Raw genomic sequence first — 5,231 nt, forward strand, 5'->3', positions numbered from 1 at the left:
GCCCGGTTATTCTGGTTATTCTGCGCAAAGTGGTCAAAACATTGTTCCCCCAACAGCAAGGCATCGCAGCCAACGCTGCCAGCTGTATGGAAGACGATGAAAATCGATGCTTGGCCAACACTGACGAAACTTTGCACATTTGCAAACAGATTAAAGGCAATAAGGCACCCGGGCCCGATGCGATCCCGAATGAAGCTCTTAAGTTGGCAATCGAAAAGCAATCCAAATCTTTGTGGATGTGTACAACTCCTGCTTTGAAGAATGCACATTCCCGAAAGAGTGGAAACTGCAAAAGCTAGTGCTAATACCAAAGGGGTCTAAGTCGGCGGAAGATCCCTCAGGCTACCGTCCACTATGCTTACTGGACACGGCAGGGAAAATATTAGAGAGGCTAATTGTAAATCGCCTGGAATCTGCCATTGATAGTGCCGGAGGGTTATCGCCGCACCAATATGGCTTCCGTAAAACACGCTCTACCACAGATGCTGTTATAGCAGTTAAGCGCATCGCTCACAAAGCGATCGAAGGTTCTCGCTGGCTCTACGGAGATAAAGAGTATTGCCTAGCCACAACGTTGGATGTAAAAAATGCATTTAATACAGCAAACTGGGGCAAAATCCTTAATGCGCTGGAGAATTTCCGAGTCCCAGTTTACATTCGGAAAATGGTTGCAAGCTACTTCACTAACAGAGTGCTGCAATACAAAACCGACGAAGGAATGAAAAGGTACAGAGTAACCGGAGGAGTACCACAGGGGTCAGTGTTGGGCCCACTCCTCTGGAATATAATGTACGATGGAGTCTTGCGTATCCAACTACCTCCAGGATCCAAAATAATAGGGTTTGCTGATGGCATTGCAATCGTAGTCGTTGCTAAATTCCTTAACCAGGCTGAAGCGATTTGCAACCAAGCGGTCGAAATCACAAAAGATTGGCTGCGCAATAGTGGTTTAAGCCTTGCAAACCATAAAGCAGAGGCAGTTCTCATAAGTAGCATGAAAATAGTTGAAACAGCAAATCTCAGAGTAGGAGACCACGCACTGGCGTCTAAGCTGTACATCAAATATCTTGGGGTAATGATTGACCAAAGGTTGAGTTTTAAACAGCACCTAACATACGCCAGCGATAAAGCAGCGAAGGCTGTAACTGCATTGACACGTATTATGATGAATACGAAAGGACCTAAGCAGGCTTCTAGGAAGTTGATTAGCAGTGTGGTATCGTCTATCCTTCTATATGCGGTACCAGCCTGGGTCGAAGCAACAAACTGCAGCACATACATGAAAGGCATTAAATCGGTATACCGGTTATGTGCCCTCAGGGTGTGCTGTGCATTTCGCACAGTATCGGAGGATGCTGTATTAGTCCTCGCGGGTATGCTACCAGTTAAGCTGACTGCACTCGAATTCGCCGAAATAAAAGAACATCGTGCGGATCCAGCACAGCTGACTAACCGACGGATTGAACGAGAGCAAAGCATCCGTACTTGGCAGGAGGAATGGAGGAACTCCATGAAGGGTCGATGGACATATCGATTGATTCCGAATATCACAAGATGGATAAATCGAAAGCATGGACAGATAGATTTCTACCTGACCCAAGTACTTAGGGGGCACGGATGCTTTAAGGCTTACCTGCATAGATTTAAGCACGAAGATGACCCGTACTGCACCTTTTGCGACAGTCTAGTTGAAGATGCAGAACATGTTTTCTTTGTCTGCCCTCGTTTTGAGCTGGAAAGAGTAGATTTGAGTGATAGGGTTGGGAAGCCAATAATGGTTAGTAACCTAGTAGACATCATGCTTGACTCAGAAGAACGCTGGTCCGCTGTCAGTAACATGGCAAGTATAGTAATTACCAAGCTGCGTCGCACTGAACAACAGCGCAGATTTTTACGTAGGGGCAATAGGCCACACCCCTCCAAAGAAGTAGGACCCAATAACACTTAACGGTATTAGGAATCACCAAACTGCGTCACGCTGAACAGCAGCGCAAATTTTCAGGTAGAGGCAATAGGCCGCTCTCCCTCCTAGAATTAATACTTAATGGTAAGTAATTACTACGACGTGCTGAACAATAGCGCACATTTTCAAGAAGAGGCAATAGGCCGATCCCCCTCCCGCGAAGTATTACCTAACGGTCGTCCCGCGGGAGGGAAACGGAGCTGGGGTGGGTTTTTAGTGGGTGAGTCGAAAGGCAGGTCCCACACTTTTCGGCTTTCAATGCTTTTTGCCACCTCCATAAAAACAAAAAACCTTCGGTTGATTCCGATCAACCTTTGTCCCACAAACATGGCATATTAATTGGATCACTTTAGAGTCAATGAGTAATTAACACTCGAGTATTAAAAATATAACGAAAACAGATACGGAACTTAAATAAAAACGATCATCCTAAAGGCTTCCGTGCACGGGTCGTATCGTCAGCGACACTACATTAATTTATTTTTTTTTGTGGCGACGATTACTATACGCTTGCTTGTCCGCACGATGCAACTTGATATCGGAAAAGTACGAGTTGTCAAAATGTTGAGCGATGAACAAGAATTTATTTCATTGTATTATCATCTCAATTGGAGGAGAAATAAAAGAAAAAGGAGGCATCCGTACATTAGGAATAACTCAAGTAGCAGATTATTCACTGCCACCAAGGAGTTACAAGACGACTATTACAAATTTTGCTTACTTTGCTTACACAAATGGTTACAATGACTATAAATTTCAGACATTTTACAGAATGTCTAAAACTGATTTTAAGGAGCTTGTAGAAATTGTGAAGCCGACTATTCAAAAACAAACTACGAGCGTACAGGATATTTGACGACTCTGCTGTACGATAAGCGTTGTTGTTGTTGTTGTAATAGCATAAACATTCCGCATGCATATACGAGGAAAGCTGCTGAGGTGACAGTCCTTGGGCGGATATAAATCCGGGTTGTTCCGGTTACGTAGAACCGACTGTCGTGGGATCGGTACGATAAGCGTCATGATGCATGCTTTCTGTGATGCGTACGAGTAGCTGGCGACCCGTGTGCGGTGCGACATTTGCACACAAGTGTGTGACAACGAAGCGTATGCCTCGAGTACATTTTGTCACCCACGCTACGATGACGATACGTCCCCTGTGCGGAGGCCCTAACATTCACAATTTTCTTACACAATTTGCTTAACATTCACAATGCAAAGCCAAGTAAAATTTTTGGTATAACATTTGTAAGAAAGTTACTATGGAAAACACCCATAAAAATATTCATGGCGTATGGTTGCGAACTACGATCTTCGTCTGGAAGAATTGCACGATGAAGAAAAAAGTAACTAACACACTAATAATACAATACAACTTACACATGAGAGATGTTTTAACTGATTATTGTTTAATAGGTAACCATGCCAGAAGGTTGGGGAATAAGTTCATAGCGTTTTTATATTTTCTTTTATTTTACAACGATTTGTTTGCTGCTTGGCAAAGGGTAAGTATTCATTCGAAAGAACTCTTTCCGCTCTACAAAACTATGTTAATTGTATTTTTCAGTTATTTAATTTTTTATTAGTTTTGCGGCTTAGAAATGGAATACCCAGGAGGCAAAAATCAACATTTTCCACACCTGCTCTTCTTTACTTTTTATCGAGGTCAAAACGAAGTAGCCCGCGACATTTGCGACGTGTATATAGAAGGTGTCATAGGCAAGCCTACAGCTCTAAAATAGTTTGCGAAGTTCAAAATGGTGACTTTGACGTCACTAACACGTACCGCAGTGGAAGACCTTCTGAATTCGAAAAAGAACGTTTCAAATCACTTTTGAAGGAGAACGGTCGCCAAACCAGTCTTGAAAGGGGATAACGAATTAACTGTGGGAGATGAGAAATGTGCCTATACATCAATATGAAGCAAAGAAAAGAGTGGGCGGCTCCAGCAGATACGCCAAAACCGAAAGTCAATCAAGGAATATCATAATATGTGTTTGGTGGGATTGGGAGAGGAGGGTGCTTTGGGAAACGCTCGAAAAGAATGCCACGGCCAACAAGGAGCTCTACATTGTCCAGCTACACCGTGTGAATGAGGCTATTGGACTGAAAAGACCTGATCGACATGGTTAAACCATACTCCTTCACAACAACGCCAGGCTTCATGTTGCATAAGTCGTCAAAGCCGCCCTTCAGGAGCTCGAAAAGGAAGGTCCTTCATCATTCGCCGTATTCTCCAGATCTTGCACCGACCAATTATCATCTTTTCCGCTCCCTGTCAAACCATATGAAGGGCGTTACCTTCAATAACAAAGAGGTCCTTAAAAACAACAAACTCAACAAATTCCGCGACACCAGACCAGGCGATTTTTGGCGTGTAAAAATAAAAATAAATATAACTTCTTAAAAAACCTTAAGAAATGTTCAACTGTTTTTAAATACCCCCGATATCAATATCCACTTGACCCTTTGACGAGCTTGAATCTTCCCTGTCAATGTCTAACTCTTGAGGAACACTTCCTTCTGGAAGTTTTCTAATATATTCACGATAATATTTATATATTCGCTTGCTTGATAACGACTTTAACCTGTATCTGTCACCATCCAAAACCTCTAAATCCAAAAATGGTCCCTTAAATTTTGGCTCTAGTTTGGTTTGGTGTCTCTCCTCGTTTTTAAGAAGGACATAATCACCAACACTTTGTCTTACAACGGCTGCCTTGGATTTGTCGAATCTATTTTTATCGTAAGAAGCTAAAGATTTCATGGTGCTACTGGCTCTAACTCGCGTAGAGTCTAAGTCCACTTCCAGCACTGTGTCCAATGGAGGAACTAATCCGAGAGGTCGAGCTTCTTTCCCTAACAACATCTCTAAGGGACTTGCATCAGTTGCACAATTAGTTGTGCAGTTTAACGCTAACTGCACTTCGCCAAGAGCTTCTTACCAGGATCTGTGACTTAATTCAACTGCGGTTAATGGATTTTTAAGCGTACTCATTACGCGCTCAACTTGTCCATTAGCACGGCTTGCCCCACTCGCAATTAAATGAAGTTTAATATTGTTTGTTCCATTTGTGGAACAACATCAAGACGCACACCACAAATAGGAGGAGGAGCTCGGCCAAACACCTAACAGAAGTGTACGCGCCAATTATTTATTTATTTATTTTTTTTTTTAATATTGTTTGAACAACAAAATTTTGAGAACTGTGTGCTTGAAAAACATCTACCCTGGTCGGCTTTAATGAGCGTTGGTACACCAAATAAA

General features: G+C 42.7%; 1 pseudogene; it reads right to left on the minus strand.

Moving 5' to 3' along the window:
• Positions 1-2,289: 2,289 nt before the first annotated feature.
• LOC128869616 (uncharacterized) lies at positions 2,290-5,027 on the minus strand (annotated as a pseudogene).
• Positions 5,028-5,231: the final 204 nt, after the last annotated feature.

This window comes from Anastrepha ludens, chromosome X, assembly GCF_028408465.1.
Source record: "Anastrepha ludens isolate Willacy chromosome X, idAnaLude1.1, whole genome shotgun sequence".
Lineage (NCBI taxonomy): Eukaryota > Metazoa > Arthropoda > Insecta > Diptera > Tephritidae > Anastrepha > Anastrepha ludens.